Here is a 24,946-nt window from a genome sequence, read left to right as displayed (position 1 = left end):
CTAAAGGGGTCTCGACCCACAGGTTGAGAACCACTGCTTTGGGAACTCCTGAGTAAAGCAGTAAGCTACCCCTCAACCTGGGAACATTTAACTAGATTGGAATAAGCAGTGTGCATAGACTAGGCAAGGAGGTGAGACACCAGATTGCAGGCCCAGCTTTGCCATTAGCTGGCTGCAGTGCCTGTGGAGGTCGCTACCTCCATTTCCCTGAGCCTCTGTTTCCTCATCTCTAAAAGGAGGTCACTGGACTAAATGCTCTCTGCACCCCTCCCTCCTCCGGAAGTGTGAGAATGGTTCTCTGTACGGATGTTTGCTAAGGCCGACGCTGTCCGTGGGAAGGACAGAGAGGAAGCAGGCCCAACCAGGGCCGATGTGTTCCCGCACTGCCTCCAGCTGAGTGGGCTGCGTCTTTCCTCCCAAACATCTGCACCATCATCAGCGATGCCTGTGCTTCCAAATACAATGGGGTTTATTACCATTAATGATGATTAGTGTTATTGAAGAACCGGAGGACTTCCATCTCAGACTGATGTTTTGTTTCATGCCTCACAGCTTTGTTTTTCTTTAGAATGCAAAAGGAAAGACTCGGTTGAGGGATACTTGGGTACTTAGTTCAATTGTATTGTGATATTGGGTAAGTCACTTCCCCTCAGTGAACTTCAGAGTGGACAAAAGAATAGATTGAGTTGTATCAGTGGTTCTTAACCATGGATGAGCCTCAAAATCGAATGGGGCTTTTTCAAAAGGCAGATCCATGGACCCTAGTCCAGACCTAGAGAAATCTTCTCTGCCAATGTATATTTTGAATCTTCTACCCTAAATTCTCTTATTAATTTGGTCAACAGTTATTTATTCGGGACCTACAATGGGTCAAGACTAAAGGCCTATCTATCTATGTTATAAAAAGCCCGTGGCTGTAATGCTATAACGCCATAATGACCAAACAACCGGTCACCAGGAGGTGCATTGATGGGTCTCTCGGCGCGGCGGATCTGGGTCTCGCGCGATTTCGTGTGCTGGGCCTTTAGTAGAGAGATAAAAATGTTATCTCTGTGTGGAAAGATGAACAGACATAGACTAAATAAGACACGCCTTCAAAGACAGAGGCACTGACTCGTAGTGCTGAGGGGCTCCCACTCGGCCTAAGGTGGCCAGAAGTCCCCCCAGAGGAGGTATCCTGGAACTAAGCTTTAAAGAAGTTCGAGGATGTGAAAGAGGAAAGCTTCAGGGAAAGGCCCTGAACTGAGAACAAGGCAGGCTCTGCGTGTGAGCAGGCTTCCCCTCCTGTTACGTATCGGCAAGATGAGGATGCGAGGTCTCTTACTCGGGCATACAAAGCCCTCCATCGTCTGCTCTCAGGCTAATCTCTTCTGCCTCTTCTCCCACCAGCTCACCCTCACACTTTACCTCAAACCTTTCCTTTGAAAACAACACAGTGTCTCTGCTTCCAGCCCCACCCCCACAGGTTATGCCCTCTGCCTGCACAGCTTAAACTACAGTTTCCTTGTCCAGACCTCTCTGAACAGCCCTTGGCCCCGTGCACACCTCCACCATATCCCTAGCATAAATCTTAGCATGGATGGACATACAAGGTATTATACTAAGTAAAAGACAAATACCCTAAGAGTTCACTTACAGGTGGAATCTAAAGAGCAAAATAAAAAAACAAACAAAATAGAAACAAACTTAAAAATATAAAAATCAGAATGATGATTGACAGAGGGTTGGGAATCAGGTGAAAAAGGTGAAGGGATTAAGAAGTACAAATTGGTAGGCACAAAATAGTCACAGTGCGGTAGTCAGTAATACTGTAATAACTATGTGCGGTGCCAGGTGGATACTAGAAATATTGAGGGGAGCACTTTGTAAAGTATAGGATTGTCTAACCACTATGCTGTACACCTGAAACTATTACAAAAGAATAGTGAATGTCAACTGCAATTGAAAAATAAATTTTTTAAAAATACGCCTAGCACACTCTATTGGAACTGCACATTTATTTCTCTGACTCCCCAAATAGGCCAGGAGCAACTTAAGAGTTAACTCTGTATAATACTTAACATAGTCTCACAGAGCCAGGTACAGGACCCCTACAATACAGTCACAATAGAAAATAGCTACCATGTATGTAGTGCCTACTGCAGGTCAGGAGCAGTTCAAAGTACTTAGCATATTTTTATTAACACAATTCTTCTTCAAAACAATCATGAAAAGTAGGTGCAATGATTATCTCCATTTTACGGATGAGAAAACTGAGGGTCCTACTAGAAAAATATAGATAGATTGGGTTTAAAGCCTACACTCTTAATCCACCATATTAATAGATAGCTAATAAATTTTTTCTTGAAAGATTAAAGAAATGAATGACATTGCATCTCAGTGGAGACATCTATATGTACCAGGCCTTCTTCTTACCTTAGGGACCAGGTTGAACAAGGATGAAAATCTTTGTGCTTTGTATTAGCCAGGGTCTCCAGAGAAACAAACACAATAGGATCCTGTATAGGGAGAGATGGATTCATCTTAAGGAATTGACTCATGCAATTGTGGGGACTGGCAAGTCCAACATTTGCAGACCAAGCCAGCAGTCTGAAGAAGGCCGTCTGAAGATAGGATTGCTTCCTACTTAGAGAACTCAGTCTTTTCTCTTAAGCCCTTCAGCTGATTAGATGAGACTCACCCACATTATGGAGGGTAATGTGCTTTACGCAAAGTCTACTAATTTTAATATTAATCACATCCAAAAATTATTTTCACAGCAACATCTAGACTGGTGTTTGACCAAACAGTTGCGTATCATAGCCTAGCCCATTTCACCCAGTAAGTTAACTCTCACAGGCTTTTGAGATGGACAAATCTGGGGCAAATAAAACCTGGTATATTCTACAGTAACCACTCCCTCTTCTGGACTCAACAGAAATAATTGCCTATATCATTCATTTGAGACATATTACACAGTGATATGTCTTTATTATTTATCTTTGATTTCCATTTGTCTTGTCATCCCAATTAGACTAATTCCTTTGGATGGTCAGGAATAAGACAATGAGGTGGGCATGTCTTCCAATTCTTTCTCTCCTCACAATGCTTTATCCAGAGATAAGCATACAGCAGGTGCCCACATGTGTTAAATAAAAGCACTAGTTTAGGAAAAAATGATTTAAAAAATAAGTAAACTGAGAAATCCCTTGGGATAAATAAATCAAGAGTGTTCACCTCGATGCACTAAGTGAACACAGTTGACCACTGCCAGAGGACTCTTGTGTAAACATACAAGCAAGCACCTTTACCTCCTGCTCTCTCGAGAATACATTCCTACTTCCCTGGAGCTGCTGAAGTCTCTTAGCTTTGCCAAAGGGATGGTTCTAGAGCAGTGGTTCTCAACCTTCCTAATGCCGCCATCCTTTAATACAGTTCCTCATGTTGTGGTGACCCCCAACCATAAAATTATTTTCGTTGCTACTTCATAACTGTAATTTTGCTACTGTTATGAATCATAATGTAAGTATCTGATATGCAGGATGTATTTTCATTATTACAAATTGAACATAATTAAAGCATAGTGATTAATCACAAAAACAATATGTAATTATATATTCAACATGTGTTTTCCGATGGTCTTAGGTGACCCCTGTGAAAGGGTCATTCGACCCCCAAAGGGGTCGCGACCCACAGGTTGAGAACCACTGTTCTAGAGCATCTGAGAGTAGAAGCCATATATGATGGAGCAGAGAGCTCCAAATAGGTTTGGGGCCCAGTGTTTATTAACAGAAAGAAAGAGTTACGGAGATTATAGTACAGAGAACATAGGGCCTCTAAACAGGGCTTCCTAGGCCAAACCAGCTCCCCTGGAATGGGATTATTTTTTAAAATATAATTTTATTGATTTCATAGAGGAAGGAAGAGGGGGAGAGAGAGAGAGAGAGAATCATTGATCACCTGCATCCTGCACACCCCACATTGGGGATTGAACCCACAACCCAGGCATATGCCCTGATGGGAATATTTTTAGATACCCCTGGATTTTGATAGAACATTTCAGCTCAAGGAATGGCAAACAGGAGCAGGCTCCTCCTTCTCAGGCCAAGTCCAAGACTCTGTCAAGCTTCTTCTAACCCTTCAGTCACATTTAGTGACCCCCCTCCACTGTGCTTTCTGTCCATTTATATTTTATATGCACCATCTTTGTGCTACAGCAGGTGCCTACAACTCTGTTTCCTTGTCTGAGTCTCTCACTAAACTGTAAATTTCTAGACTAAAAAGACTGCCTCGTTCATCTTCATATCTCCTAACACCTTCAACAGTGACTGGCACATATTTGGTATTTAACATTTGTGGAAGGGAGAAGGTTTGGAAGGAGGAGCAGAACAGGGACACACATGCGCACACACAGGCAGAGCCCACTGAGAGAGGCAGTGGCGTGATGCAAAGGCCGCTAGAGATCGGGGCCCTAACTCTGACTCTCCAGTGAGAATGAGAGTAGGCAGCACGCAAGAACTTCCTGGGTGTTGTTTTGTCAGCTACAAAACAAGGTATTTATAGCTTTAGGATTGTGTAAGCACTCAAGAAAGAAAATGCATAGTTTAGGAGTTGTTCTTGTTGTTGTTGTTGTTGTTTTCAATGTGGCAACATAAAAAAATTAAGCTGAAACTCGAGCAAATGAAATTGATTATTTCAAAGGAAGTGAGAGGGGAATCGCAATGACGTTCTCTGAATTTTCAAGTTCACTGAAACTTGGTTAAAAAGAATAAATGGTGTAAGATGACTTGTTCTTGATAATTTCCTGAAATAATTAACTCAAGCTTAATTTTGAATGCGTAAATGAAGGACAATAGAACTGCATTTACAAAATACTAAGCATAACAAAATAAAAAATGTGATTACACTCATGAGAATGCAGGAATAACTGTACTTCAAAGAAAAAATAAAGTCAGTACTACTTGGACTATTGCAGAGCATTTTAAAAAGTAGGCAAGGGAATTCTAAATTATTTCTTGAAGCTAGCACAATATCATAACAAAGCCAAACAAAGATGTTATGACAAACTTTGCACCAATCTCACTTTCAGTATCAATTCAAAAACCAAAATATAATAGCAAACAAAATCAGGCAACTCAGAAAAGAATAATACACCATGATTAAGTGAGTTTAATTTCAGAAATGCAAGAATTTTTCACTATTAGGAAATTTAATATATAACTTACCTTGTCTGGTAATGAAAAGAGAAAATAGTTACATGATTACGTCCATGGATGCTGAAAATATATTTGATAAAAATGTAATTTCTACTCTTAATAAAATCTCTTACTAGATAAATACTTCCTTTAATTTAAATCCAGTTAAATATTTATTGAACAATTACTATATGCTAGGCACAGTTCTAGGCACTTGGGATATGGCAGTGAATAAAATAGACAGTAATCTCTGCCCTCTTGAGGCTTACATATTAGTGGTGGAGACAGACAATAAATAATAAATGTAATGATTAATGATTAAGTAAATGTAATGAGTAATGATTAAGTAAATTACCTAGTATGTTAGAAGGCGGTAAATGGTATGGAGAATAAAGTAGAACAGGATAAGGAAAATTAGGAGCTGGGAGTTGAGGCAATAGCAATTATAAATAAAGTGGTCAGGACAGACTCAATGAGATGGTGACATTTGTGCAAATTCTTAAAGGAGGTGAGGGAGCAAGTTCTGCAGATATCTGGGCGGGGGGAGTATTCTGAGCAGAGAGCACCTGCCAGTTGAGTTGAAATAAACAGCCAGGAGGCCAGTGTGGCTGGAATACGGGTGTGAGGTATTAGAAGGCGTGACAACCACACGCCAACAGAATCACATCAAAAAGAGGAAAGGAGAGTGTCTCCTACCATATTTCTTTTTTTTTTCATTGATTTCAGAGAGGAAGGGAGAGAGAGAGATAGATAAAACATCGATGATGAGGGAGAGTCAGTGATCAGCTGCCTCCTTCAGGCCCCACACCCAGGCATGTGCCCTGACCTGGAATCGAACTGTGACTTCCTGGTTCATGGCTCGATGCTCAACCACTGAGCCACATTGGCTGGGCATACCGTGTTTCTTTTTATCAAGGAGGAACTTATGTCCTGAAGTTCTATAGCATACTTCATGAACACTGTCAAATCTCCCTTAGTTAATATGTCAATGTAACACAATCCCATTTTTAAAAACCAACATAATTTTTTTAATGTGCAAGCTGATTCTCAAGTTCATACAGAAAGTAAAAAAAAGCAAGAATAAATACAAAAATTCTAACAGATAAGCACAAATAAGGGAAATATACCTTATTAGCCAGTAAAATAAAGTCCAGATTGATCAAAGAGGGAGGAAGCTAAGTGATTAGAGACAGTAATAGAGGGGAGACTAAATTTTCACTGTATAACTTTGTCTTTAAATTTTGTAGTGCATACATTGCATATATAAAATTAATTCATTGTATTCCAAATATACTCCGGTTCTTACATAAGCAATATAGTACAGTAGCAAGACCACAGGCCTAAGAATATGGCAGTCCTGATTTTGAGTCCTGATTTTGCATTAATTAACTTGTAACTTTGGGCAACTCCTTTTATCTTCACTTCATCTCTAAAGTGTCATATTAGATCCTTCTTATTTACTCTTACCCTTTGAAACAGCATAGAGGGACCTGGAGAGTATTATGTTGTGAAATAAGCCAGTCAGAGAAAGACAAGTATCCCATGATCCCACTCATATGTGGAATTTAATGAACAAAACAAACTGATGAACAAAATAGATCCAGAGACACAGAAGCAAGGAATAGACTCGAATCTCAGAGGGAAGGCGTGGGTGGGTCGGTGGGTAGGTCGGTGGGTAGGTGGGAAGAGATCAACCAATGGGAAGAGATCAACCAAAGAACTTGCGTGTGACACAGACAATAGGATGGTGAAGGCCTGAGGCAGGGCAGGCTAGAAGAGGTCATTGGGGGAAGGAAAGGGGCATATGTAATACTTTCAACAGTAAAGATTTTTTTTTTAATAAGTAAATAAAGTGTTAATATTAGATCAGGTGGATTTCAGTCTCTGTTAACTCTAAAATTCTACAAACACTATTAAGTTTAAGCTTCTAAACTGACCCAAAAGTACTTTTGCCTGCGATACCTACTTTTGACAGCTCCCCTAATAAACAGCAGATGGTTTGCTGTGGAATTTAGCATCCAGCATTATTCAGTGCCCACTGCATTCACGCCATTGCAATTGAATGAAGAAGTTATGCAAAGTGCACATTAGGGCTCAGCCAGGAGTTTCTGGGCTGTTAGTCATGGAGGTGGTTGGTTCTCCCACATACCAGACAAATAGATAAGGGAAGGATGGCCCCACGGGATTGGACGCCTGGGATGGCGAGACCTGTGACTCATTCCAGAAGGCACCGAATGGACTCCACAGTCCACAGCCAATCGGTGGCCTCTGATTCACAGGCTGATTGTCCCTTTGGGGGCTTATTTAGATCTTTGACCTTTTCTGTGACTCACCTTTGGCCATCCTACAAAATATCTCCATCAAAAAAAGAAGGAAAGAAAGAAAAGAAGGAAGGAAGGAAGGAAGGAAGGAAGGAAGGAAGGAAGGAAGGAAGGAAGGAAGGAAGGAAGGAAGGAAGGAAGGGAAGAGGGAGGAAGAAGGGAAGGAAGGAAGGAAGGAAGGAAGAAAGGAAGGAAGGAAGGAAGGAAGGAAGGAAGGAAGGAAGGAAGGAGAAAAAACATAAATCAGTCTACTTTTAACAACTTTACTCAATAATCTTAACCAATAAGGAAATCATTTTATGTGTTTCAAGGAATTTAATAGCTGAAAGGCATCTTAGCCATCATGTAGTCTAAACCACACATCTTACAGATGAGAAAAGTGAGGCTTAGAGGGATCAAAACGACTTGCTTGGAGTACACAGAGAGTTCCTGACAAACGCGATATAAAAATTCAAGCTTCCAGGCTCTTGGCTTGAAGCTGTTTCTGTCACTTTGTCCTTAAATTATCTTCCAAACTGTGCTGTGATTCACCAGCTGCCACAGTGTGTTTAGTTCTAATAATGGTTTGCCTTTTGCTACTCCGTCTAGACCCTGACACTCTTCAGCCCTGTGACCGCAGGAGTAGAGACTCGGAACAGGACACTGAGGGAGGAGACCAAACAGACATGGAAGTTCCAGTCCAAGTCTGCCCTTGAGAAACTACTTCTTACCCAACCCTCCCTCCATCATCAGTCTCCAATCACTTCCCAGGAACCTTGTCATGTGACACTTGTTAAAAATCTTCTACCCCTTCACTTCCACTTCCACTCCCAGCCAGAATGAGTCTTAGAGCTCATCAGCTTCTCTCAGACACATGCCCCATCTCATTCCACCAAGGATACAGCGGTCACAAATTTCCTTGGGGGTTTGTATCTCCCTTTCATTTAGTAGGTCATTGCCCTAAAGGAAGTGTAAAGATGGGATGAATGACTGAAAATAAGTGGGGGCTGGGTTTGGCTTGTTGAAATCTAAAAAAAGTGCCGGGAGATGGGCAGTCACAGGGCAGGGCCAGCAACGGAAGTCCCCCTGACCCTCCTGGTGACTCAGACCTTACGGCATTACTAGTCAGACAGGCACGGTGAGCATCCGAGGGCCCTTAATCAGAGAGACGAGAAGTCACTGTCTTGCCTGTGTCTATATGCATTTCTTCTCATAGAGAGGAAGGTTCAACAGAGGACAGGAGCTCAGCAACCTGGGAGGATGCCATTTTCCAAGTTGATAAGAAGTGTTTGGGGTTAAAAAAGATGGAGATGTGTGACCTGAGATGCCGATGTCTTATTAACACAAAATCCAATGATCTGGTTGGATCCAATGTCACTCCAGCCAAGCTGCCCCATCTCCTTGGAAGAGCCCATGCTGGGAAGCAGAGGTCCGCTGTCCACAAAATAAGCATCTCCAGGTGGGTGCAGGGTCTTGGGTGGAGGACAGCCGTGGGATTAGGCTGGGTGAAACCAGAGGGAAATGGCCAGGAGGACCTTGCTGGGGAAGAGGACTGGCAGGGAGTGGCCCTGGTTTATTCTGATACATGAGGTGCCAGGAGACTTTTTGGCACAGCGAGCACTCACCTTCTTCTCTTGAAACCACCTCACAGTCTGCTTCCCGCCAAGTGCGCCCTACCCCATCACCAGATAAGGCCTGGTTGCTGTTGCTAAGACACGGCTACTACACCTACCAGGCTGGAAGCATCTTCACTTCCAGGAGATAGAAACATACTGGAACCTCATTAAGTTTATAGGCTTTATCATTGTTGCCCCTAAAAGTTTGACTCTTAGCGTATATAGTGAGGCAGAGTAGAAATCTGTGGGCACTCCCGGTGAAGAGCCCCCTACAGCTACTCTGCACTGTTGGAGTACCCACTGTCCCACTGAGTCCCCCATGAATTAAATATTTGTGGAGCATCTACTAAGAAGCCTCAGACAATGTGCCAAGGGATACAAGATTGAGAAAAACTGCCCTCTTGGTACATAGCTTTAGTGTGGAGAACTTACCAAGAGAAATAACAGTGTGAGCCGCACGTGTAATTCTAAATTTTCTAGTAGCCATATTTACAACAGGTAAAAAAAAAAGGGGGGGGATTGATTCTAAAAATATATTTTATCTAATTCAATAGATTCAAACCTTTATCACTTCAACATGTAATTAACATCCTAAAATTATTAAAAAACATATTTTACATTCTTTTTTGTACTGAGTCTTTGCGGTCCCATGCATATTTTACACTTTACAGCCCATTTCTATTCAAACGCTAAAATCATTAGAATATTTTATCTGTATTTCATTTTCATAAATTGTACAGTTGATAGATTCACACGCCCAAGGTGTTCCAAACATACTTAAAAGTTTCCTGCTAACTTTATTAGTTCTTCAATGTAAATTAATTAGAATGAAATAAAATTTAAAATATCATTAGCCAGTTAAGCTAGCCACATTGCGAGTGCTCAATAGCCACAGGTGGCTCATGGCTACTATATAGGATAATGCAGCTCTAGGAGGAAAGATAAATAATCAAATGAACTCATAAACACTATGAAACTATCATGATCAGGGATGTGAAGTATAGGTATGTAGTGTTATGAGGCTGTGTAATACTTGACTTTGTCTAGGGCAGTGGTCAGCAAACTCATTAGTCAACAGAGCCAAATATCAAGAGTACTTCTTCAAAATAGACTCGCCCAGGCCAAAAACCGACTTCTGAGCATGGGCCACGAAGTTTCAATCGCACTGTACGTGTGCACCCACACATGGTATTTTGTGGAAGAGCCATACTCAAGGGGCCAAAGAGCCGCATGTGGCTCGCGAGCCGCAGTTTGCCAACCACGGGTCTAGGAGAAGGAAAGACTTACTTGAGGAAGTGCTATTTAAGAATCTGAGGATTAATATAGGAATGGAGCAAAGATCAGAAAAGGGGCTTTCCTGGCAAAGACAGCAGCATGTCCCAAGGCCCTGAGGCAGAAGGAAAATAATGACATCTGTATTAGTCAGCATCCTGTGGGGAAGCAGATGGCCCTTTCAATCTGGGTAGTTTTAGGAGTGTTTGATAGACTATTTAACAAGATGAGGCCAGGGTATGGAGAAAATAGTACAGAATAGTGCAATACCCTAGGCTAGCAACAGTAGGGAGACATCAACCAACACCACCGCCACTACTAGCACCCCAGCTCCACGAGGCAGGGGAATGAAGCAGTTATTAGAGCCTGGAACAGGTAACTGTATGGTAAGACCACCTGACAAGAGCTGTGGTCTTCACTAGAAGGGGTGCAACCAGCCAACAGAGAGCCAGGTGGGTGGTAGTAGAGGAAATAAATAGCCCAGCTTCACTTGCCTTCAGCCTTCCAAGCTCCTGTGTGTACCTCCCTTTGACCAAGCGCCATCCAGACCAGAAATAAGAGAGTTCGTTGATGCAAACACACAGGTTAGCCTTGGAGCATAGAGCAGCATAAAAGGTGGAGAATAAATCTGGACAAATACACTGAATTCAGCTCAATGGTGCATGTATTAGTTTGCTATTGGTGCTGTAACAAATTATCACAAATTTAGTGACTTAAAACAAAACAAAGGTATTATCTTACAGTTCTGAAGTCCTAAAATGGAGGTGTTTCTAAGGCTGCATTCCTTTCTGGATGCTCAGAGGAGGCTCTGTTTCCTTGCCCTTTCCAGCTACTAGTGGTTGCCTGCATAACTCAAAGACTCCTCCTCACCTCACTCTGACCTCCGCTTCTATCATCTCCTTCTCTGCCTTTGACACGCTTGCTTTGCTCTTCTTATAAGAATCCTCATGATTATATTGGAATTTCCTGGATAATCCAGGAAAATATCCTCATCTCAAGATCCCTAATTTAATCACATCTACAAAGGCCGTCTGGCCATGCAAGGTAACACTCAGAGTTTTGGTGGTTAGGACGGGGACATTGTTGTAAGGATGCATTATTCTTTCTACCATAATGTGTCAAGAAAGTGAAAGAAGGCCACTGTGGTGGATGTAAAGGCAAGAAGGGAAGATAAAGAGTTATGGTGAGGAGCTATATCAGCAAAGTTTTGAAGGTTATGGTAGGGATTTTATTCTGTTTTTGTTTTGTTTTTTTAAGACCAATGGAGTCACTGAATTTACATTTTGAAAAATTGCACTCTAACTACAAAATTTAAAAAATGGATTGAAAGAAGGCAAAAACAGCCCTAGCTGATCTGGCTCAGTGGATAGAGCGTCAGCTTGCAGACTGAAGGGTCCCAGGTTAGGTTCGATTCTGTTCAATTGCACATGCCTAGGTTGCGGGCTTGATCAATGATTCTCTCTCATCCTTGATGTTTCTATCGCTCCCTCTCCCTTCCTCTCTGAAATCAATAAAAATATATATTTTTAAAAGCACTTATATTTAAAATAAAGAAGACAAAAACATATTGAAAATAAGTTGAGAAGGTGTGTAGTAATTAGATAATTGAAAATAGTGGCTTGTATTAAAAAAATAAAAGACCGGCTGGTGTGGCTCAGTGGTTGAGTATCAACCTATGAACCAGAAAGTCATGGTTTGATTCCTGGTCAGGGACAAGTCCAGGTTATGGGCTCAATCCCCAGTGTGGGGCATGCAGGAGGCAGCTGATCAATGATTCTCTCTCATCATTGATAATTCTATCTATCTCTCCCTCTCCTTTTCTCTCAATACAAATATATACTAAAGAAAATAGTGACTTGGACTAAGAAGGTGGCTGTAACTTGGAGAGAAATGGAAGGATTTGAGAGATATTGAGGAAGTAAATTTTTTAGAACTGGGTGACATACCAGCTAAGAATGAGGAGGATGAGGGCCATGTTGAAGGTGGCTCTTGGGTTTCCAACTTGCTAAACTAAATAGATAATGGTTCAATTCACTGCAACAGAAATCACTGCTCAGAACAGGTTTATTTGGGGGGCAGGGGTTTCTGCAGGGTTACAGAGGAAATTTCAAATCCTAGGATTTTTTTAGGTGGTCATTAAAGCATCGTATGTAAATAGAGGAACCTAGAATAGAGGCCAGTTAGAAGAGGGCCTAGGACCTATCCTTGAGAGACTCGAACATTTAAAGACCAAGAAAGGAGGTCGGCCCTAACCGGTTTGGCTCAGTGGATAGAGCGTCAGCCTGCGGACTGAAGGGTCCCAGGTTCGATTCCGGTCAAGGGCATGTACCTCGGTTGCGGGCACATCCCCAGTGGGAGGTGTGCAGGACGCAGCTGATCGATGTTTCTCGCTCATTGATGTTTCTAACTCTCTGTCCCTCTCCCTTCCTCTCTGTAAAAAAAATCAATAAAATATATTAATAAAAAAAAAAGAAGAAGAAAGGAGGTCATGGCCAGATAAAAGAAGGACCAAGAGCCTGGGGCCCAGAAAATATATTACCAAAAGAGGATGTAGTCAACATGTTTGGTTACTCCTGAGAGTTCACTAAGTGGATTTCTGAAAGATCAATTCCATTTCACCCACACTTTTAATCCATGAGAGTCTGGTGAGGCCAGACTCCCTACCAGACTTAAGTAAATCATGGCCATGCTGATTGGTTTCGGGGTGGGCACAAACCACCAAGAGCCAATGAGATCCGCTGGCTAGGACTTCTAGGAAAGACAGCATCAATCTTGCTTGGTGTCTTGAAACTTAAGAAGACATGGGGCTGCTCCAAGCAAAGAGCTCCCTACAGCTACTCTGTACTGTTAGAGTACACACTATTCCGCTGATTCCCTCATGAATTAAATATTCGTGGAGCATCTACTAAGAAGCATCAGACAATGTGGGGGATCCAAGGATGAGATATAGGACTAAAGGCAACAGTTGCCAAAAAGAGAAAGATGATGAGAATCTATGTATGACATCTTTTCACCTCTAATCCTAGTTGTGCCTGAAGCTTAATCTAGCTGCACATACACTTTTAACTTAAATGAGCCAATAAATTCCTTTTCTGAATAAGTCAAGTAAGTACAAATGTCATTTGCAATGAAAACAATACTAAATTCTATGGGAGGATAAATGAAATGTATCCCATGTCTAAGAACTTTAGAAGAAAAATGCCTTCTATAACGAGATGATCAGGGTGTTGACTAAAATTCTCCTTGTAATCACAAGAGCTTATGAAAACAGAGAAAAAGAATCTTGAGAGAGAAAAATTAAAATGGCAATACCAGGAGAATTTCTATGTCCGTGAGCTCCAAACTAAGGTGAAATACTAAAAAGTAAATGGAAATATACATAGAGAATTAAAAAGTATAGTCCCAGACTGTTTTAAAGTAACTTCTTTATTGTGACTAGAAATCTGGTTCCAAGGTTTTCTTGTTCTCCTTTGTCTTGAGCTTGTTTATTTCATGAGCCTTAAAATGGCAATTTTACAGATGCATGAATTATAATATGCATGATTTCCACAGCATTATAAATGTACCCAGTAATTATAATTTTAATTGACACAAAAGTTACAGGCTCCTGGGACTTACTCAATGGAATTTAAGGTTGCTGCTATGCACCTCACAAAAGTGATTATCCCCTTTGTGGGAACTGAGGAATCTGACCTTAAAAAGCTTTTACATTAGGAAGTTAAAATGTACTGGCCTTGTCTTCTCTGAACGCGTTTATTAAAAACTCACAAAAATGTGGGTCTGCCATGACTCAAGAGAAGAGAATGGGTCCAGTGGAAGAAAACCCACCAACCTCCACTGAATACCCACCGTCTACAAGGCAACATGCTGGGCACATGCAGGGGCATAGTCCTTGTCCTCACAGACCTTGGAACTTGTGGTAGAGATAAGACATATTCATGAAGACTCAAATATCAATATAAAGCAACATGCAATCAGTGATTTAATATAAGAGTTGTTCAAATGATCAGAATTTAGATACCAGAAGAGCAATAACTCAGTGTGGGGTGGAATGCCTTGAGGGTAAGTACAAGTGAATGGGAAAAAGATAAGTGAAGGTCTCTGAGGGCAGAGAGATCTATGTAAAAAACATTCAGTGGGGGAAAGGCATTTGTGGGTAACTGTAGTATGGAATAGTCTGGCTGAAACTATGATTCTTACATAATTGTGGGGGGTGAAAAGGTAGACAGGGCATTAAATGACAACCTACAAAACTTGGGCTTTATCTCGTAGGAAATGAAATACTGAAGACTATTGAAGATCAAGTCAATGGAAACAGACCACCTCTCTTCCTAAGTATCAAAGCCATCATAGCTACGGACACACACGCCTGGACCTGGTTTGTGTGTGAAATAATAAGCTTTTTGTTGATCAATGCAGTGTAAAAATGAAAGGTGTAGTGTGTAGAAACTGGAGAGGGTAAAGGGAAACTTAGGCATTGTATTGATAAGGCTAGGTTTGCTATTCAGCTGCTATGTGGAGAACGGATTTAACAAGGATGAAGCTGGAAGAAACCCAGGTAGAAGAAGGCCATTGCAAAACCCCAGGCAAGTGCTCATGAAGGCCTGTCCTAAGGTAATGATGATAAAATGGGGAAGAGGAAATAGGTTTAAGGAATATTTAGGGGAACATCATGAGGACTTGTGGATTATCATTGACTGTCAGGGGTGGTGGGAAGGAAGGAGTCTAGAATAACGCCCAGATTTTTGACCTGAGGGGACAAACTGGTGAGCAAAGTAGGGTTTGCAAAGACTTCATGACTACAGTCTAAAATCATCAGGACTTCCTCTCTGTCCTGCCCCGTCTCTCTTTCCCTCTTCATGCTCTCCTTTTCCACTGGGCTATGCCTGTAGTTAGGGCTCACTCTCTCAGGGCACTCCAGGAGGCAAAGCACATGTCTGCCAGCAGTTCTGGGATCTAAGAAAAAAGAGCTACACCTTCCTTCTGCTACCACTTTGAAAAATTCCAAAAAAGAGGCCCCAAGGAATAAAATAAAATGAATGAGAGATTCTAAGTCCCTTTCATTATAAAAGCATAAAAACCTGAGGCCATCTCCAGTACCTCCAGCGGGCTGGCAATCTAGGCACATAATAGGAGTTCAATAAATATTTGTTAAATCAAAGGATAATTAATGGGCACTTTACATGAGTAAGATCATTTGACATCTAAGATCATTTGAAGCACTTTGGTTGCATACATTTTTGCCCGTTATATAGACTAGAGCAAGGAAGTCCTCCATCCCCACCCCCAACTCATGCTAAAATGTAAGATATTGGCTGAATTTTTTTTTTTTTAGAAGGGCCCATTTCTACAGCCACACTCCACTCCCAATGCCTGGGAGGGCTTCTTCTGGCTATAAGAGTCAATGGTTTGTGCCTCTCATCAAAAATTCCTTCCTACCCACCACCACCACCACCACCAATCACTATCGTCACCATTGAGGTTTTGCCAGCAACTCATCCTCCTCGTTATTCCCCACCACACCCTCAGTTAGGGGAGAAGGCTCAGATCGCAAGCAGGCCACTTTTAAAGGCCACAAAATAAACATCAAACGATCACAGTAAAGGCTGGTTTTTCTTCGTAATTCCATGGAGTGCCTCTGAAGGCAAGGACTGAATGGACACCCTCAACAGTTATAATAATAAACAACAAGGCCAAGCTCAGCTTCCCAATCTTACACAGGGCGTCTCCCATACTGCAGTGCGTGATACTTGCTTGCCTTTCATCTATACCTCAGCATGTTTATTTTGTTTTATTCCATTTTGTTTAACTTTATTTGCTAAGGCTGTGAGTGACATTTATTCAGAGCTACTTTATTATGCGCGATGCTGTAGTAAACACCAAGGGATGTAGAAAAGCAGTCTCGTTTCCCCAGGACAAAGCAATAAGTATTTAATAAATCCAGATCAGACCCCTCCATCACAATCTCTGCAGCCCATTGCCCAGAACCTCGTTCTCATCCCATAGGACCCCACACAGATTCATAAATGGCTATGACCATTCTTTCTCCTACTTCATGGTGGCTTCCAGCCTTTCATCATTTCAAAAGGGATCTTGCTTTCCCTGCTGCTACTGTCGCGCCTCCTGTTATCACCAGGTCGGTGTGGCCTTGGCGATAGCTACACATTTATTTTGTTCCAACTGAGCAGTGGAATCCCACACACACACACACATTGGTGATGTTCTCTATTTTTAGGCCACAAGATAACTCTACCCCTGGCTTCCATTTCATAGAGAACTCTAAATATACAGTTCTTTGTTCCACTTGCTTTTTATCACAACCCTCCTGCCAACGACTCTGGCACAAGTCTATAGAAACTAGCTTAACAGTATAACACCATTAAAATCTCTAGGGCCTGGGCCAACAGACCTTCTGCAGACCTTCAACCCTACCATTCCTGAGCCCCTCTTTCTGCCCAGGCCACTGTCCTTGCACCCAATTCCTGTGCACTCTCTCCCCGCTCGCTCTGTTATTTCCCTCGTGGGTGCTCACTCTATGGGGGCTCCTGGTTTCTCCAATAGCTCAGAAGTCTGGGGCCTGGAGTTGGTGTATTGTGGGCCGAGCCCTTCAAAGGGACCCACACCTTTCTGGATTCTCAGCAAAGAATTTAGACCTGTACCCTGGAGGCTCCCTCCACACAAAGAATGTATGGTTAACTGATTACAACTCAGAGCCATTTTCCTAAGGAAACCATCTTAAAATGAGTAGGTAGGTGCCCCAAAGAACTCACACAAATCCATTTGACTCACCTACCTGACCTGAAGTTCTAAATGTACTCTAGAACCTACCTAACAATCCACCGTGGCTTCTACGGTGTCTATGGGGAAATGAGTTCTGAGTTCCAGCCGTGAGCATACCTCTGCCTCTGCCATCAGCAGGAACAGCCCGCTTGCACCTCTGCGGCCTGCCAACCCCATGGTAGGGAAACGCCCAAGCCTAGGGTTATATATTTAAGAAAGGGGTGCGGGAGGGGGAAGGGTGTGACTCTGGGAGGTGAAACCAGGCTGAAGAGTCAGAGAGGTTGGGGCTGGAAGAGCCCAATTGCCTCTGGGTTTCAGGGCCTTCCAGAGACACCAGCTTCTCCCCTGAGCTTAACCCAGCAGACAGGCTGGTCTACACTATAGCTTTGCTGCTGCCAAGAACAATAGAGTTGAGGGTTGCAGTGAAAGAGGGGGTGGGGATTAAAGAAAAGGTGTTGGTGGGTTTCTATGCGAGGTGAAGTAAGGAGTTAAAAAAAAAAGTTTAAAAAACTAAACCTAGATCAGTACTGTGCTCAGCACTGTGTTTGCTAATGAGGTCAAATCAAATGCAACGCACTCTATCATGGCCTTCGGACAAACACCGCTCACAGAACTCTTTCGTGTTTGTCAGTCCCATTGGACATGGTCCTTCTGTAGACGTGAGAGGATGCTTGACCTTTGACTATGTCCAATCTCTCTCATTTGCATTTTAATTCTTGGCTTGTGCGGAGTCAGAGTAAATTTACTTACAAATAAAAAAATCTAACTGTGACAAAAACAAGTATGAGCCTGTTTTATTTCCTGGGATCTGTTCAGAAAGGTCAAGAAAAAAAAAGTGCTCCCAGGTGGTGGGAGTAGGGAGAAGGTTGAAAATGGTTTATTTTTAATAACCCTTGTTCGGAAGCTCGAAAGTAATGTTTAAATGACAGAAATGTGGCAGTGTTTCTTTGCCTTGCACATTCGATTGGATTTAAATACGGGTTGTTTTCTTTGATCTACATCTTAGATAGGATGATGTCAAATTACTTTCATATGACCATATTTCATAGGTGAAAAGAGAGAAAAGATTACTTAGAAAGTTTACCAGATTCCAGAAAGGAACCAATGGCTATTTTTAAGTGCCAGAATCCTAGTATTTTTAGTAATGAATTAACAGACTAAGTAGTTTCATGATAACTACTTAAATTTGACAATATTTTCTGAGACTATTATGTACTAAACAATGTAGTATGTGGCAATGGGGGTAAACATACAAAAGTACACTGCGTGTGCCATCACTCATGGAGTTTGCAAGTCTGTATTCAATTTACATGTATGAAATAGGGGAGAATTCTGACATGTAACCAACTCCCAAGACAAGTGCTTCTTTTTATCTGAGATTAGTGAAGGGGTGGGAATCAAGGTGAGCTCCAAGAAACGCTTATAGTTTGAAAAGACTGAAAGGTTGCTTTGGATGTTGGAAATTAGCAAGAGCACAAGTAGGTTTAAACTTAGCCCTTTGAAGACACTGAAGAAACCGGCCTGCTCCAAGCTGGGGCGTTGTTTGGGCCAGTTGGGAAGCAATGAAAAGGTCAGGAGAGAACCGATTTGGGGAAGACAATCCTGTCAGTGGTGTGGTGGTTCATAGGAGAAAAATATATCAATGATGAGTTCCCTGCAGTCTCCCAGGAGGGAGGTGGCAGGGTCAGCAGTAGTGTGGTGTCATGAAAATGAAAAGGCATTTCAACAGAAATACAAATATACTGTGCAGCTATTAGACTACATAGGGGATAATTCCTTTTAAATTTTGATCTTGATTCTCTCTCTTGATCCATTCTTTCCTCTCCATCTTTTTTTTTTTAAAATATTTTTATTGATTTCAGAGAGGAAGAGAGAGATAGAAACATCAATGATGAGAGGGAATCATTGATTGGCTGCCTCCAGCATGCCCCCCACTGGGGACCGAGCCTACAACCCAGGCATGTGCCCTTGACCGGAATCAAACCCGGGACCATTCAGTCTGTAGACCGACGCTCCATCCACTGAGCCAAACCAGCTAGGGCTCCTCTCCATCTTTCTTTTTTGTCTTTCTAAAATTTTATTTGGAAATTTTGAAAAATACAAATAATTGTAATAAAGAAGACACAAAAAGGCACCACTCAGGGATGACTTCAGATAACATTTGATGTATTTTTCCCAAACACCATCGATGCATTTAAGAGTGATTATGAAAGAGGATGGATAGGTAGAGTGCAAAGATGAGGCAGCTTGACTTTCCCCCACCACTGCCTTCAAGCTTCATCAGGTCTCCATTCTCGGCCCTTAGCCATGATCCAGGCAGAACCATGGCTTTCCTATCCCATCCAGAGAGTGGACCCACTTCAGGAGCAGTCATTAAAAGTCCAGTTTGATCCAGAGCAAGTCAGTGCTTCTCTCTCCCGTAAGCCCAGGCCTTTCTATAACTTGGGGACTTGGGGAGGAGCAGGTAGCAATGGTCTGGACTTCTATTCTCCCTGCCCCACCCTAATCACTGCAAGGAAAATCCACATACCTTTACCTGAATAGGAAAGTGAGGCCTGTGCCCACTGTTGCCTGCATCTGCCATTCCACTGTGGACCGCTCTAGCATCAGGCACCAAGGTCTAGGCCAGCGGTTCTCAACCTGTGGGTCGCGACCCCTTTGGCGGTCGAACGACCCTTTCACAGGGGTCGCCTAAGATCATCCTGCATATCAGATATTTACATTATGATTCATAACAGTAGCAACATTACAGTTATGAAGTAGCAACGAAAATAATTTTATGGTTGGGTTACAACATGAGGAACTGCATTTATAGGGCCAGAAGGTTGAGAACCACTGGTCTAGGCCAAAAAGCACAGATACCCCTATAAATCCTCTTTACGTAATCCTGTCTGAGAAATGTCTTCAGAGACCGTTCCTGGTGGTAATGGGGATAACTAGGTTCCTTGTCTATTTTTCTTTTTGCCCCACAGTAAATATTGTGGGACAGTGTCTTAAACTCTGCCTTGAAAATGACTGTAAGGATACTTGTTATCAATTATCCTCAGCTTTGGGCTTTGGCCAAAAGTTCAAGGCAATAGAAAAAGTCCCATTTCACATTCTAATGCATATATACATACACACACACACACACACACACACATATAAAATAATAATTGGGACCATATCACCAAGCCAGATAAAAGACATGTCATCAAAGAGAGCAGCTAATCCAAAGGAAAGAGTGGGTTACGCCGCCAGGCGACAAAGCAAAACAAAACAAAACAAAACAAAAAACCAATGTTCATTAGAGGATTTTGCTTCGTACTTTCTTCTACTAATTTGATGCTTTTTTCTTCATCCTGAAATCCGTAAATTTTTCTTCCAGATTTCATTCCCTACATTTGGCTCTGTGTTCACCAAATCCCTCCATCCCTCCCTCCTGAATTCATCACTTCTATAGGCTTGGCCATAGCCCGAGTGGTTAACTCAGGCCCCTGCATCTTTGTGTGTGGTCAAATGAGCTCATTTTCCTGGTTTCCCTCACCCCCAACACACTCATGCTCTCCTTTCTCGATTCATCCTGCACATCATCACAAATTAATATTCCCGAGACACCATACCCATCCCTTTAATGATGTCATTTTCCTCTTCACAAGCCCTTACTGTAGCCTCCGGCACCCACACATTTACTAGAAAGGAGATGACAGCTAATGGGACAAGGAAAATGTTATTTCGTGCAGCCCTCAAAACTCTGCTTGGTTGATATAATCTCTGTTGGATAGAAGGGAAACTGAGGCTTAAAGATATTAAATCACTGGACAACATATTGTTCGTAGGTGGTAGAGCTGGGGTTTGATTTCTGTATGATCTGAGTCGCTGTACACAAGAAGCCAACCTCCCAACAGTAAATAATAGAATCTAAATGGCCTTTTTCGCTTTTCTTCCTCTTATTACCACATATCTAACTTTCACTTTAATCAAACGTATCTGCTCACCTCCAATTCTACCACTACTTCAAGGCCAGCTTCTCTTTTGCCTTGGGGTGTTTCTCACCATTGTACTGCCTTCCCCCTTCTTTTCACCTAGAGTTCGCCTCCCCTACATCTTCACCTCATTTCACTTCCTCCATGAAGTCTTTCCTGATTAACTCACAAAATATTTCCTATCAAAAAACCAAAAATGAGCATCTTATGTTTATTTTTATTGATTTCAGAGAGGCAGGGAGAGGGAGAGAGAGATAGAAACATCAATGATGTGAGAAACATTGATTGGCTGCCTCCTGCATGCCCCCTACTGGGGATTGAGCCAGGCATGTGCCTTTGACAGAAATCAAACCCAGGGCCCTTCAGTCCACAGGCCGACACTCTATCCACTAAGCCAAACCAGCTAGGGCAGGAGACATAATTCTTAAAGAATTTCCCCCTCTTGGCAAAATATGAGTTCAATGTTAAGACTTTCAATTCTTTGAACTTTCCTATTATGATCAGTGATTTTCATGAGTGAAGATAATATCAATTGCAAAATTTGGAGACTGTAGATAAATGCATTGGGAAATTTTCACTAGCATATATATATCTTACCTTCTAATAAACATGCAGAGGGAACTTATTACTATATTCCAACATATAGGAAGTGTTATTGATATGCTTTAATAATTGTTCATAGCATCTAAAGAAACAGGAAATCCATTTTAGAGGGCATTACATTAAACTTTTATCCATTATTGTTCCCTGTCTAGTAGATTTTACAATATTATTTGACATAATAAATAGAAGTTACTAGGAGACAAATGTTTGTGGAGAATGTGGAGAAATCATCTAACGACTGTTTTATTTGGGGAGTTTAGAGCATCTGTTTCAATTGACATTGCTTTGAAAATCGCCTGAAACTTTGGAGATGATAAATGTTTACAATTTGCATCCACACTGTTCCTAACACAATAGCCTGTTAGGTCCCTTGCCATGAATATTAACAGACTGCAGACCATCCACATTATTTATCAAGGGGGAAACAGACATTATTCATGAATTTTAATTGCTCCTGTGGCACCAACAGCCTGAAAATGAAACATAAAATATGTAGCCTGGGGGAAGTTTTGCTGCGCAATGACTTTAGTGCAAACCCGACCACAGGGACCAGTTCCTCTATCACAATCACGCAGGGACCTGAATACAATAATAGTTTCAACCCAGGTCTTCATGGACATTTGGCATAGTTCAAACTGCATTCTATCCGCTGTCAACTCAACAATTCCTACACATGACCCAAAATAAAGAAGTCAGAGATTGGACTGACATGGAAAGTATATTTCACCTTTATCCTTAAGAAGAGTTTTTCCCAATCAACATTCAAATATTCTGCTAAAAACTGGAAGAAGAAATGCTCCCATAATCTTTATACCTAGAGCAAGTAACCCTCCAATATTGCAAAGTGAGCATCAAATTTGCTTCTAAAAGTTCAATTGTTGTAAAATATAACAGTAAGAAAGGTTTTTAATAAAAAATTAATTTTATGAAAAAAAATGTTAAGAGAAAGAATGAAAGTATTAGGAGGTTTGGTTTTTTCCCAGTAGGAGTGAGTCCTTCATATTCCCTCAAGGACCAGTGTCCTGAGGGAGAATATTTAGCAAAGAGATTTACAAATTATGGTCTAAGTAAGAGAAACCAAGCAATAGGGCACCTAAAAATAAATTTTTTATTTTTTTTTACACACATGTATATATATCTTTAATATATTTTGATTGATTTCAGAGAGGAAGGGGAAGGGAGAGAGAGAGATAAGAAATATCAATGATGAGAGAGAATCATTGATCGGATGCCCCACACTGGGGATCGAGCTGGCAACCCAGGCATATGCCCTGACCCGGAATCAAATCATGACCTCCGGGTTCCTAGGTCAACACTCACCCACTGAGCTACACTGGCTGGGGTAGGTCCCTGAAAAATTAAGCTAAGGCTAAGAGGGTTGCAACACTGAAGAAGACTGGCAGTAAGATCTTGAGAAACATCAAATCAGAGAAGAGGCCTTTGGACTGAAGCCACAACAGAGGCCAGAACAAAGATCATGAAACCCTAGCAATATTCACCCCAGACTTGCTCTGCCCACAGCCCTCCTTATTGATGGCATTACCTGGTTGCTCAGGTCGAAACCTTGGAGTCAGTTGGCACTGTCTTCAAAAAATATCCTGACTCTTCGTATCTTGCCAAACACACACACACACACACACACACACACACACACACACACAATATCCAGACGTTACAGCTCCTTATGACCCTGCTCCTATTCGTGCTTCCTACAGTAAAAAAATCTCAATGCCTTTGAAAATATCGCTTCTTTGCTTAAAACCCAGCAATGGGCACTAGCTGGTTTGGCTCAGCGGATAGGGCATCGGCCCCGTCCCCAGGTTCAATTTTGGTTGCAGGCTCAATCCCCGGTGCTGGTCTGGGTGCAGGAGGCAACCAATCGATGTGTCTCCTTCACATTGATGTTTCTCTCTCTCTCTGTCTCTCCTCCTTCCTTCCACTCTCTCTAAACATCAATGGAAAAATATCCTCAGGTGAGGATTAACATAAATAGATAGATAGATAGATAGATAGATAGATAGATAGATAGTCTTGTGGTCTTGCCTTTAAAACAAAACAAAACAACAACAAAAAACAGTAATGAATTTTCATTTCACGCAGAGTAAAACTAAAGTCCTTAAAATGGACTACAAAGCTTTGCAGGAGCAGCTCCCAACTTAGACCTTTGCCCTAGATGTAATGCTCTTTCTGGAACATTCTTCCCCCAAATTTCCACTTGGCTAACTCCTTAACCTCCAATTGTTGCTCAGACATTATCTTCTCAGTTAAGCCTACCCTGACCACCCTATTTAAAACTGTATCATGCCCCAGGCTTCTGCAGTCCATACCCTCACCCACTATCTTTTTTTTAATCTTTATTGCTGAAAGTATTACATATGTTCCCTTTTTTCCCCATTGCCCCCCTCCAGCCCCCCTCCCGCCCCCCCCCCCCCCTCCAGTCCCTTACCACACTGTTGTCTGTGTCCATGGGTTATGCATATCTGAGTACAAGGTCTTTGGTTGATTATCTCCAACCCACCCACCCTCCCCTGCCTTCCCTCCGATATTTTGCACTCTGTTCCACGCTTCCATGTCTCTGGATCCACTCTGTTCATCAGTTTATTGTGTTACTTAGATTCCACATATGAGTGCGATCATGTGATACTTGTTTTTCTCTGACTGACTTACTTCACTTAGCATGATGCTCTCCAGGTCCCTCCATGCTGTCTCAAAGGGTAAGAGATTCTTCTTTCTTACTGCTGCATAGTACTCCATGGTGTAAATGTATCACAGCTTTTTATCCACTCCTCTACTGATGGGCACTTGGGCTGTTTCCAGATCTTCGCTATTGTAAATTGCGCTGCTATGAACACAGGAATGCATACATTCTTTCTGATTAGTGTTTTGGGATTCTTTGGGTGTATTCCTAGAAGTGGGATCACTGGGTCAAATGGCAGTGTCATATTTATCTGAGGAAACTCCATACTGTTTTCCATAATGGCTGTACCAGTCTGCGTTCCCACCAGCAGTGCACAAGGGTTCCCTTTTCTCCACATCCTCGCTAGCACCTGTCATTTGCTGATTTGACCACCCTATTTAAAACTATATCATGCCCCAGGCGTTTTTACTATGTAGCAGTAAAAAAGAAGAATCTCACCGAACCGGTTTGGCTCAGTGGATAGAGCGTCAGCCTGCAGACTGAAGGGTCCCAGGTTCGATTCTGGTCAGGGGCATGTACCTTGGTTGCGGGAACATCC

This window comes from Myotis yumanensis, unplaced genomic scaffold (assembly GCF_028538775.1).
Source record: "Myotis yumanensis isolate MYYU_CA2020_CCGP unplaced genomic scaffold, mMyoYum1.0.hap1 SCAF_7, whole genome shotgun sequence".
In the NCBI taxonomy this organism is placed as follows: Eukaryota; Metazoa; Chordata; class Mammalia; order Chiroptera; family Vespertilionidae; genus Myotis; species Myotis yumanensis.
This window is presented reverse-complemented; position numbering follows the sequence as displayed.